Genomic DNA, 13,273 nt, shown 5'->3' with positions numbered 1-13,273 from the left:
ACTGAGGCGGTGTGTCTGGGGGTTGAGAGTGGGTGTTTCTGGCTAATCAATTTGCCTGTTGGCAATACCAACAGGCTAACTGATCAGCCCTTGAGCCCTAATCGCCTACAAAATAGGTATGATAAGAGCTCACACTAATCTTTGTTTTAATGGCAATATTAGTGCATGATCAGTATATGGGGTCTCTTTCTAAATGTTAACGCACAGACTGTTACTGGAGGAAAAGCCTCGAGAAGCTCCTAGACTTCTAGCATGTCTTACAGGAGCAGGACTTCTTCATTATCAGCAAAAACCTCCTTAAAGCGACTTTATGCTATCAAAGTAATTAGCTTAGCTTAGATCGCCTGGTCTCTTTCCTTCTTCTCAGAGCCTCGACCGTGATCAACGATGGCCAGCGTTTCGAATCACTGCTTCAGGATCGCAAGCCAGAGGGATATCCGTTCAACAATGCCGACAGAGGCTTGATCACGGTCGAGTCTCTGGGAAGCAGGAAAGAGACCAGGCGATCTAAGCTAAGCTAAGTCAGGGCCGCCGAGGGGGGGGGGGGCAGGGGGGACAAAATTCCCCAAGGGCCCGGCGCCGGGGTCAGGCCACCGGCGCTGCAGTTCCCGGTCTCACCTGCCTGCCTCCTCGGCTCCGGGCCCCCTGTATTCGAAGCGGCAGTCACAGATCGCCTCCCTTCCGGCCTTCCCTCCCTGTGTCCCACCCTCGTGGAAACCAGAAGTTACATCAGACGAGGGCGGGACACAGGAAGGGAAGGCCAGAAAAGAGGCGATCGGCGACTGCCGCCTTGAATACAGGGGGCCTGGAGGCAGGCAGGCAGGTGAGACCGCGGACTGCAGCAGCGGGGGGAGCGACGGGGGGAGGGGTCGGAGGCGGGGCGGCCTTACCCCGGGCCCAGCAGAGTCTTTCGGCGGCCCTGAGCTAAGTTAATTTCTTTGATAGTATAAAGTTGCTTTAAGGAGGTTTTTGCCGAAGATGAAGAAGTCCTGCTCCTGTAAGACATGCTAGAGGTCTAGGAGCTTCTCAAGGCTTTTCCTCCAATAACAGTCTATGTGTTAACATTTACTACTACTACTACTACTACTATTTATCATTTCTGTAGCGCTACAAGGCATATGCAGCGCTGTACACCATACACAAAAAGACAGTCCCTGCTCAAAGAGCTTACAGTCTAGATGAGACAAATAAACAGAACAATTAAGGGTAAGAGAATAATAGGTGAGGTTGAAGGACAGGGCAAGTGAGTAGTGGTTAGAAGTCAAAAGCAGTGGTAAAGAGGTGGGCTTTAAGTTTGGACTTGAAAACGGCTAAAGATGGGGCTAGACGCACAGGCTCGGGAAGTCTATTCCAAGTGTGGGGTGCAGCATGACAAAAGGAACGGAGTCTAGAATTAGCAGTAGAGGAGAAGGGGACAGATAAGAGAGATTTATCTACAGAGCGGAGTACTCGAGGGGGGGGCGTAGGGAGAGACGAGAGTGGAGAGGTACTGGGGAGCAGCAGAGTGAATACACTTACAGGTCAATAAGAGAAGCTTGAACTGAATACGGAAACGAATAGGGAGCCAGTGAAGTGACTTAAGGAGGGGGCTAATGTGAGCATAGCGACTTTGGCAGAAAATGAGTCGTGCAGCAGAGTTTTGGACTGATTGAAGGGGAGAGAGATGGTTAAGAGGGAGGTTACAATAATCAAGATGAGAGGTGATAAGTGTGGATAAGGGCTCTGGCAGAGTGCTCAGAGATGAAGGGACGGATTTTGCTAATGTTATAGAGAAAGAAATGACAGGTTTTGGCAATCTGTTGAATATGAGCAGAAAAGGAGAGAGAGGAGTCAAAGATGACCCCAAGATTACGAGCTGATGAGACAGGGAGAATGAGAGTGCCATCCACAGAAATAGAGAAAGGGGGGAGAGGAGAGGTATGCTTAGGGGGAAAGAGGAGAAGCTCAGTTTTGGCCGTGTTAAGTTTAAGATGAGAACCCCATATACTGATATTACATTTTTGCGGTGTTGGGTATCTCACCCCTGGACATAATTGTTTAGTTTACTTCTATAATATTAGTGCATAACCATTAATGCTGGAAATTGGAAATTGGCCATTTTCGAGCTGTGGGAAGAAATGGCCTTTGTGCATGGGAAAGGCCCATGTAAGGGTGCACTAAGGCCACCTTTTCCCTTTCCCTTTCCCCTCACCTTTGTAAAACGACCCTAAGTAGTGTTTTTTTCTAGACTAGGAGCCATGATAAAGCATATTTTTGAGTTGTTTTAGAGATGGGACATATAACAGACCTTCATCAGCTGACCAAAGAGAGCAAATAGCCTGTTGAAATAAACATGGAATAACCAAACACAGAGGAATATTATAAGCCATTCAATAAGTAGCCAACATATGTAATATGATCAAATCTGCCAATGCCAGATAATACATGGGGCGCCACATAAACTAATGAAGAACTTGAACCAAAGTTGTTAAGTCCATTGCAGTAACCCATGGCAGCAAACACAAGCAACTGTACAAGCATACAAAAATGTGGTATCAAAAAAAGGCTTTAACCTACAAAGCATTTTGATCTTAAAAGCTTTGCATGCTACAAGTCAAATATGATTTTTAAATAATGAAGAGTGGCAAGATTCCAAAATACCGAACTTTATCACATTATCTATAATACATTGATCACCTGTCACAATCTCCTTTGGAACATCTCACATCCTATTCCTTCGAATAATCAATAGTTTAGTTTTTGAAAAACTTAGACTAGAATTATAGGATAGTGTGGGCTACAGAATTTTGAATAAAATAGACTGAGTCAAGGGTAGTAGACAAGTCATTTAGCAATAGTAGAAAAAACATCATAGTGTTGGCATAAATATGCTATTCAATACCTTTTACATAGAACATTACATACAGCACAACTAGAAATTAAATAGCACAACCGACAATGCCAACCCATGTAGTATTTCTTTCAGTTTGAGAGAGAGAATGGCTTTGCGCTATACACGCCTATTACAACTGCTGCATTCTCTTAACCAAGTACAGTACGACCTAAATTCTCTTGTACTTTAACAGTTTGACATGGTTCTATATAATGTAATGAAATGGTACAACAAAAACACAATGTCTACTATACTCTCATCAGTCTGTCATACTCTCATTCTGCCTAGTTGGCTTTTAAACCGGATACCAAACAATCGAGCTGCTCATATTGTGAGCCAGCAGTTTTATGTTCTAATTTGTGTTTCTTCTCAAGTTGCTGAAAAATCTTTCCACACACACATACATGTACACACATGGGGAATTGAGGCAGTGGCTGCTGAGCAGGATGGACCTTGTGAAGGAGTGGGGAAAAAGTTGAGGCGAGTGTTCAGGGCTCTATTTTGTGATGTGTGGGTGGGGGGGTGGTAGGGGCCATGCTGCTGTTATAGCCTGCCCTTGGAATTACAGTTTCCGGTCTATACAGTCACGGCTTTGGGTCGTGCACCTCACTGGAGTGAGTTGTGCTGCTGTGATAAAAGAATGAGCTGCTTGGAGGAGATGAGGCTTGATGGGAGCTCACAGATGAAAGGTGCATTCCTTTGTGTACTCGCCAGACCAGAACCTGTGGGTCAATCACCAGTGAATAGAGACCAGAAAAAGTCCTGCATACTTTGCTCAATTCTCAATAAAGTCGCCAGCAGATGGTGTCAGGTGGATTCTGCAGATTCTGGATTGATCACTGAGGTAGCTCCTGAGCCAGTTAGAGAATTGAGCTACAGGTATACCCCTGCTTCACCTCTCAAGGTCTTGAACTAATTTAAGATTGGTGAGTTGGAGCACAGGAGCTACTTGGAGGAGTCTGTGTCTTCCCCCCCCCCCCCCCCCCCCTCCCGCCCTCCTTTTGATGGTTTTTCTTTTACCCTGAGAGGAATTGAAAAGAAAAATGGTCACCACAAGAAAAGAGCCTTTGCTGTAGTTTTCTTCACAGTTATTAACATAATTATAAGAGATGAGAATTTTCATCTACACCGTGATCTGAGAGTCGGGGGAGACTCATTATCAGCAGCTGGTTCCAAGGGACTCGGACTTGGGCCATGAGCCTTTGATGGGAGCACCATTCATTCTTCGATGGCCTTTAGTCCGAAGTGCTGATCTTGCATAAAGGAGCAGCCTGCATGCCTGAAGTAATTTGTGGGCTGTGTTCAGAATATAAGACACTGTAGAGCACACCAAGCAGTACTCTTATAGCTCTAACGCTGGACTCCGAGCCTGGGGATGAGTGTTTTGCATTTTGTTAGTTTTGGCACAGTGAAGAGTAGTTTCAGAGATGCCAGTCAAACCCACAGCTCAGCTTGAACAGCACGTAAATGATGTATGGTTTAAAATTCAGCAGTCCTGCAGCAGCTGCCACCACACAACCCTTACTGAGAAGACCAGCCCCTAGTCTGATTATATTGGTTCCCAAAAGGAAATCTGTGTATTAGAGATTTTCAGAATATTGTTTAGTACCCTTGGGTTGTACTATGGGAACTCAGGGAGCAGGGTGTCTTTTCTCTTTTTCTTTCCTGGAGCCTGTATATATTTTTTTCTGGAAGCCTTCTTAATTTTAGCACTCTGAGAGAGCTCTGAGCACTGATAACTTTCCCTCTGTTTTCAAGTCTGGGACACTCGGTAAGGCAGCAAAATGGATTAGTTTGCTGGATGAATGGAAGTTTCAATTCAAGTTTATTAATCCTGCCTAACGGGTAAACCATATAGGTGGTGTACAATCTAAAATCAGGAAAGGATTAGACAAATGAACTAGACAACAGACAGTAGGGAAGAAGAGGAGAACTCCAATTTTCAATAGATAAGAGGGGAAGGGGGGTAAAAACAAGAAGGTACTCTCCAGACAAACAATGATTCCATCGATTCCATGAATGAAGAATTTAGTGTAGTGATCATATAGCAGAGGGGAACATGTCTCAGAAGAGGAAAGTTTTAAGCTCTGATTTAAATGCAGCTATAGTAGAGCACTGTCGCAGATCAACAGGAAATGAATTCCAAAGGTCAGTCATGATAGCCGCAGTATACTGTAGGTTCAAATGTATTATTCCTAGTGACTGGTTTTATCTTAGTGTAATCCGCATAGAACTTACAAGGTGATTACAACTGTTCTTGTATTCTGTAAAGTAAAATACAACCTGAAAGAAATGAATAATAGAGAGAACCTAAAAAAAGGGATTCTATATTATGGAGTATCCAAAAACCTAAATGAGCCAGGCTCTTGTATCAGTGAAATCGTAAGAGTGTTGCTACCAGAGTGACTGTTTGCTTTGTTCAACAGGCATAAAAGCACAACTACCTTGTATTGGCTAGGAAAGCACACCTTTCATTTCTTTGACGGAGATGCTCTTCTACCACCACCATCAGCAGCACCTATAAGCTGAGCATCAAATTTTTCTCTGCAAACATTTTTCTCAATCCAGGGGAACGGGAGATGTTTCTGCAGGCTTATTCTCGTATCTTACTCTTAGAGCCCTATGTTTCTAGATCTCATGACAAATTCCAGCTCCTAGATTTGCCTGCCCTTTTTGGATGCAAGAATAGATCCAAAGATCTCTATGTATTTTTGCAGCCTTGGTCTCAAAGGAAGCTCCTTTAGATATTTTCACCCAAGTTTAGGGATGGCAACTCAGACAATTCCATTTCAGTCATGCCCAGTAGTTCCCATGTCTTGCTCAGGAAATCTTGATTTGTCCATCTAACTCATCTCAAGATTGGTGAGTCATTATAACTTTCCAAATTGAACAAAGGTGCTTGATTTCAGGGTCTGGTTGTCATGGTTTCACTTTTCAGTAGTCATTCTTCTGATGCTGTGGTTACTCACAGGAGGACCTTGCCACACTGCTTCAAGCTAGGAAGCAGTCTATCTCTATAGAATACACAGGTCTGTAATGACACTTGAGCAATATTGTGCATAGAGAGCAGTCTGTCTCTATAGAATACACAGGTCTGTAATGACACTTGAGCAATGCTGTGCATAGAGAGCAGTTTCTCTCTCTTGCTGTGTCATTTCTTCTCATTCTGGTGTTTCTTCAAGATGGACTACAAGGAAGATTGGCTTTAAAGATTCAAGTTGCACCTTTCTCGTGCTTTCAGGCTCTCTGATAAGGTCTTTCCTGGCAACTCATCTGACTATAGTGCAATTCTCTGAAGTATGTCATGTATCTGTCTTTCTGAACATTCCTCCTATCTTGAGCGAGTTGAATGTGGTCCTCAAGGTGCTAGGATTTCCATCTTGTCAGCTCCTTAATAGAGACATTGAAAGTTCTCACATTCAAATTGGTCTTTCTTGGAGCTCTTTTCCTTCCAGGAGTCTGAGAGTCAAGCTTTATTGTGTAAACGTTCCTTTCTCCTGTTCTTGTAAGCTACTGTTTTCATCAAATCAGGTCCATCTTCCTTCCAAATATGTTGGCTATTTTCATGAAGATCTTTTTCTCTTGCTGCCTTTTGTTTTTTTAGGCAGGAATGTGAAGAAGCGTTCAATCCTTACATTTGTTGAATATTTGTAGATGACACAATTGACTTTTTGGGAACTTAGTTTCCAATGAATTTCAAAAGTCAGACTGATTTAAGAGTTTATTTTTTCTCTTTGCAGGAACTGGTTATAATGAAACAGCCTTGGTCTACTTTTCTTTAAGGACTTAACACATGTTTTCATTGGAATATACTTTTATTTTTCAAGAGGAGCAACTTCCTACAGAAGTGAGAGTTCTTTCTACCAGAGGTGTTCGACCTTGTGGGCAAACTGAACATGGTGATTCTAGTTGACATCTGCAGAGTGATGGCAAGGTTGTTTCTTCATACATTTGCAAGGCATTTTGATTCGAGGTAGAAGCCCGAGCACTAACTGTGTTCAGGGCTGAAATTATTCTAATAGGAATTTCACAGTCGCACTCATCTGGAAAGCGCTTTGCTACCTCCCACAGGTTCTGGACTGATCTGGTAACGACATGAAGGAAGGAAAAATCAAATCTTGCTAATTTTATTTTATTCCCACTGGATGAGTCCAGAGGCCCTCCCTACTATATCATCAGCTTGTAAATGGCTTTAAATTGATGTAATTTTGCTCTTTTGTTCTAGTTGGGAACTGTTACTTTTCACCTCATGTTCAACATTCAGTTTTCTCCAACAGTTAACATATTGCTGTTTAAACAGGCCTTTGAAAGTAACATGAGTGGTATAAATATAATATCTCAAAAGAAAAGGAGAACGAGATTGTTGCTTTGCCATTCAAAGTACTGAAACCCTAAGGCTGCACAGCACCCTTATTAGGCAAAGTGCACAGAACTTTTTTTTTTCTGTCTCCATCTGCTGGTGGGCAGGAATAAGCAACAGATTCTGGACTGGTCTGGTAAAACTAAAGGGAAAAAAAGTCAGGTAAGACCTAATTTCTTCTTGTGTGGATGTGGTGATAGAGGATTGAGTAGAGAGGGAAAGGTGGAGAGAGGATTTAGGAACTGAGCAGAGACATAGACATGCAGACACTCAATGCCTTTGGAAAGTTTGTGTTCTTTAAGGGAGTCTTCTTTCCACTTGTGAGAGCAAATGGATTGTGTACTATATTGTAAATTTTGAACTCTTTTACTGTCATGTGTAATTGCCATTCAATTGTAGAAGCAAAACTGAAGATAAATATCATTTTAAAAGTTATGGTGGTATAATTTTTAGCGAAAATGAATTGTTATTAGCATTTAACCTCAAAATTCTGAAGTTAGTGGAGTGCCAAATTATAAATGGATTATAGTGCTCTTAATATTTTCTCATGACTGTGTTATACTGCCATCTGTTGGTTGATCAGGTGTTTACCACTGCTAAATTAAGCCAGGTGAGCAACAGAGGTTTTTATGACAGTCTTTCTTTAAAAATGTTAATACAAATTTCTTGTTCTTCTTACTAGACCAGGCCAGAGCCTGTGGCTTTCTTTTGATCAGCAGATGGAGGCTTGCCATATTGGGCATTCTGCAGCTACAGATCTTAAGTGTTTTTCTGTCTCTAGCAGATGATGATTGCCTATGCAGCTTCTGGACTGGCATTGGCTCTGTTGCAGAGCTGGTACCTAGTAGAACAAGGGGGTCCTGAAACGAAACTTTGGAATTTAGTTCCTATATAAAATAAAATAAATCAGTAGATATTTATCTCAGAGGAGTCTGAGCTTCTTTTTTTCCTTTTTTTTTTTTTTTTTTTAAATTAAACTGGCAAAGAAGAAGGTTGGTAAAATAGCTTTCTTCTTCAGCAGTAGGGGGCGAGTCTTGCTTAATTTATATCTATTCCAAAGGGAGCTCCCTGGGATTTAGGTATTATTTCAGATGAGGTTTTGGGCTTAGGCTAAATAGAAACTCTGCAGTATTTTCAACTACATTTAGGCTGCATTCCAGGCTCAATTTTTGATAGTGGTGTTAAAGAGACTGGCTGAGTATGTGAAACGTGCCCATTGTTGAGACTGGCACGGCACTTCAGAGGACTGCTTAAGCTTAGTGTTACTTCCACGATTAAAAAGGACTGGCATGTCACTTCAGAGGACTGCTCCTCAAGCTTAGTGTTACTTCCACGATTAAAAAGGTTCTGTTGGAAACAGCTTCTTATAGCTCCCTTGCAGAGTTGGGGGAGGCAGCAGCCATTTTACCATGGGTGTTTACAGACTACCCTGATGGGGTTCAGGAACCACAATGGGTACTTTCAGACTCTACTAAGCGCGACAAACACAGAAGAAAACTAACCTCCGCACTTGGAAAACCAAAGAGCAAAGTCACATTGAAGGAGACAAAAAAGATGATGCCAACAAACTTCTACTGGACTCAAACAAGTTCACAGCAAAAGTTTATTCAAAACAATCTGGACTCGACACAAGTCGTGTTTCGGCCACTCCAGCCTGCCTCAGGAGTCCCTGTATATAGATGCTGCAATAATTGTAGGAAGATGGCAACGTCTTCTTAAGATATGAATCTGTCAAACTCAAAAAGCTGTGATTAACCAAAACTACTTTCCTCAAGTGTGCGCCGTCAGAACAAGACGTGCATCACCTCGGAGTCATCAAATCTGAGTCCAGTAGAAGTTTGTTGGCATCATCTTTTAGACTCTACTAAGCACCATTTATCTACTATATTCCTATGAGCTTGGGAAAATCAGTTGAAATAGAGATTTCGTTTTATTATCGCACAAAGCTTTCTTCTTGTAGTGCCCATAGGGATCTCAGGGAAACCTTCCCTTCCAACCTCCTTCTCCTTTACCCTCTAAGTGCAGGTGGTTGCAAATTGAAAATGGGGGTTCTTTTTCCGATTCTTCTACTTCTAATTTAGACCATCAGCCCTCTTATTGGTCCTTCATGGAGGGAGATGATGCCACAGTAGTTAGGCTCTTCCACAAGGAAGTTCTTCCTTTCCTGATTTTTAGTCTTGCAGGCATTGAATATTTGAAAAGCCCTGCTTCAAGAGCAGCCTGCGTCGGGAAATCCTATTGTTGCTGGTATTAAAAAAAAAACCCTTCAAAGACCTTCCTAGTCCATAAGGCAGTGCAGACTCTTGTTTTAGCACAGTGGGATACTCCAGAAGTGGGACTAAATGGGTAGTGTTATGACTAAACTTTATCCTTTATCTTCTCTTGTTGTCATCAGAAACTAAACAGCCTAAGTTTACGACTGTTGACTAAAAGTCAATGATTTCTGTAGGAGGAGGTTCTGCTTTGAAGGAGGTGCAGGACTGCAAAGCAGAATCCTTAAGCAAGCACTTGAGGATGCAGTGCTAGATTAGCAGGCAACAGTATGTTTGCAGAGCTTCTCTTCTCTTAGTTCAGCAGATTTGCAGTCCTGATCTAGAGGAAATGGATCAGTGTCAGGACATCGATCATTCAGAGATGAACCTGGCTTATATAACAGATGTTCTATATGACCTGGTCAGAATGTCTGCTAGAGGAATGGCGGTGACTATCCAGCTCATTTTCAAAAGAGAAGGGCACTCATCTTCCAACACAAATCGGGAGATGGGCGTCCTTCTCTAAGGGCCGGCCAAATCGGCATAATCGAAAGCCGATTTTGGCCACCCTCAACTGCTTTCCGTCACGGGGATGGCCAAAGTTCAAGGGGGCGTGTCGGCAGTGTACCGAAGGCGGGATGGGCCGTGGTTAAGAGATGGCCATCCTCGGTCGATAATGGAAAAAAGAAGGGCGTCCCTGACGAGCAATTTGGCCGACTTAGTCTCTTTTTGTTCACGGCCAAGCCTCGAAAAGGTGCCCAAACTGACCAGATGACCACCGGAGGGAATCGGGGATCACCTCCCCTTACTCCCCCAGTGGTCACCAACCCCCTCCCACCCCCCAAAAAAATTACAAAACATTTTTTTCCACCCTCTATGCCAGCCTCAAATGTCATACCCAGCTCCATCACAGCAGTATGCAGGTCCCTGGAGCAGTTTTTAGTGGGTACTGCAGTGCACTTCAGGCAGGCGGACTCAGGCCCATCCCCCCCTACCTGTTACACTTGTGGTGGTAAATGGGAGCCACCCGAAACCCACTGTACCCACATCTAGGTGCCCACCGTTACCCATTAAGGGCTATGGTAGTGTTGTACAGTTGTGGGTAGGGGGTTTGGGGGGGCTCAGCACTCAAGGTAAGGGAGCTATACACCTGGGAGCAATTTGTGAAGTCCACTGCAGTGCCCCCTAGGGTGCCCGGTTGGTGTCCGGGCATGTGAGAGGGGACCAGTACACTACAAATGCTGGCTCCTTCCACGACCAGATGGCTTGTATTTGGCCGTTTTTGAGATGGCTGTTGGTTTCCATTATAGGCGAAAACCGAGGTCGGCCATCTCTAAAGTCGACCTAAATGTTGAGATTTGGCCGTCCCCGACTGTATTATCGAAATGAAAGATGGCCGCCCATCTTGTTTCAATAATACGGGATGCCCCGCCCCTTCGCCGGGCCGTCCTTAGAGATGGGCACCCTTAAAGATGGGCGCCCAGTTCGATTATGTCCATCTATGTCAACTTGTCTTTTATGATTCAAATTGGTCAGCAGATATGGCTTCTAGGATTCCCCTTAGCAAGCTTCCCTTTAGGGAGAAACTTCTATTTAGGAAGATATGGGAAAGCTGGTCAAGGACATGGGGGAGCCCAAGCTGCATATACAGAAGACAAGCCAGAGTAAACTGGCTTCCAGAGCTCAATTTAGGGTCACGAGAAGGTACAGTCCAGTTCGTTCTGGTACCTTTCAGTGGTCATGGCATCTGTCTTCCTTTCCTTTATTATTGCACAAAGGTGGAGCCCAAGGTCCTTGACCCTTTGGTTTGGCTCATTCCTCACAATGATGGGTTATGGGTCCATTCCTCAAGAGATTAAATAGGAGGCTGCTTGGCTGTTTTTGTCAAGGAATGTACCTGGATCTGGATCACATCCAGCGAATAGTTCTGGATGCGGTAATCCAAGACTACAAATTGGGAATTTTGCACAACCTCTTTTAGCTTCTTTCTTGGTATGTCCTTTGTCAAGCTTGCACAACAGTGGAGGTGGTACAGTCCAAAATATTCTAGACCTCAGAGCAGTCATTCTGGTTCTGAAATCTGAGTAGGAAATAGGAAGATATTCTATCTACTATGTACTGCCAGTAAAAGAGGGCACATAATGATTTATTCTAGATAGTAAATCACGCACTGTGCATGCCTCATTTCAGAATGGAAACCTTCAGAACAGTTATTGCAGTGGTTCAGCCAGGAGAGTTTCTCACAGCTTTGGATCTCAAGGAGGCGTATCTTCATATTTCAGTTTGGTTGCTGTATCAGAAATTCTTAAGGTTTGCAATTTGGGGTCAGCACTTTTAAGTTGAGGGTGTTGGCCTATGGATTGGCTATGGCTCGGAGAATCTTTTCCAAAGTCGCAATTGTGATAGCAGTATTCCTCCAGCCAGTGAGAAAGTTCACGCCTACTTGGACAACTGCTAATCAGAGCAAGCATACAATTGCAAAGCAAGCATGTGACCTCCAAGTCATACATCTGTTACAATCTCCCGGGTGGGTAATCCAGTTTGAACAAAAGCAAGTTTAATTCCCAACCAGAAACTGGAGTATCTGGCAGCAAATTTCAATACCAGATTAGGAATGTTCTTTCCTCTTCAGAAATTAGAAAAGTTTCTATCCCAAATAAAATAGCTCCATTTTCAGAAAGCTCCTCGAGTGTTGGACTGTATGCAGGTACTGGGATCAATGGCAATTGGCATAGATTTAATCCCCTTAGACTTATGCATATATGAGATCTTTCTAGAGTGTTCTCATTTGTTAGTTGGCAGTTTCATAGCGCTTTGAGTGTCAGCTTCTATAGGCATTTCAAGCCAGAATCAGCATGAATTGGTAGTTTGTCAACAGTCTGCTTTGGGAAATAAGCGTGCAGGCTTCGCACTGGATAGTAATAATGAATGCTAGCTTGTTCGAACAGGGAGTGCATTATCAGGGTCAGACAGAGCAGGGAACATTGTCAACACAGGAGAAATCTTGGTCCTTAAACCATCTGGAACTCAGTGTGGTTTGCTGGTGCTAAGTGAATTGTTTGATGATACAAAGAGAAGTTTATTTTTTCCAACATTACAAAAGCATTAGTTTACATCAACAAGCAAGAAGAAACCAAGAGTTCAGCAGTATCTCAAGAAGTGGTGTCGCTACTCAAAGGGTGGAAAAGAATTTATAACTGTCAGTGACTCATGTCGTAGGGGGGTATACAATGTCCAAGTGTATTTTCTGATCAGGAACTTGATAAATCCAAAAGAACTGAAGCTCTCTGCTTGCAGTACCTCTTTAGTTATGAGCTGTGTGGACATCCAGTTCTCGATCTGTTGGCAACAAAAACACAAAGTTCCACGTTTCAGTTCAAGAAAAGCTCAATTCTGTAGGCCTGAATGCTCTGATTCAACCCAGGCTTCTGAATAAGTGGTTGTACATGTTTCCATCGTTGCTGTGCTTGTTCGGGTTCTTCAGAGAATTGCCGAACTATACCAGCTGGGTCATTCAGGTAGCTCCAGAATGGCTGATGATACCATTGTTTGCTGACCTCATTCAACTCAGTTGATTGGCCACTGAGCCTTCTTCAGGACAGGGGCCTCCTTCAAGGAACTCTTGAAATACAGAATCCAGCTAATTTTTGTCTTATGGCTTGGCTGGGCTCTGGAAAGGACAAGGTTGAATCTTAAAGGTTATTTGGATGACATGATTGTCACCTTACTTCAGGCTAGGAAGCATTCTACTTCCAAGACACATGTGAGAATTTGGCATGTGCTTGAATC

General features: G+C 43.3%; 1 protein-coding gene across 3 annotated transcripts in view; it reads left to right on the top strand.

The window, feature by feature from the left end:
* Positions 1 to 13,273, top strand: part of CAMSAP1 (calmodulin regulated spectrin associated protein 1) — a 179,866-nt gene that overhangs the window by 113,779 nt on the left and 52,814 nt on the right. The gene's annotated exons all lie outside the window — the stretch shown is intronic.

This window comes from Microcaecilia unicolor, chromosome 6 (assembly GCF_901765095.1).
Source record: "Microcaecilia unicolor chromosome 6, aMicUni1.1, whole genome shotgun sequence".
NCBI classification, from domain to species: Eukaryota; Metazoa; Chordata; class Amphibia; order Gymnophiona; family Siphonopidae; genus Microcaecilia; species Microcaecilia unicolor.
The sequence above is the reverse complement of the archived record's forward strand: the minus strand, read 5'-3'. Positions and strand labels throughout refer to the sequence as shown.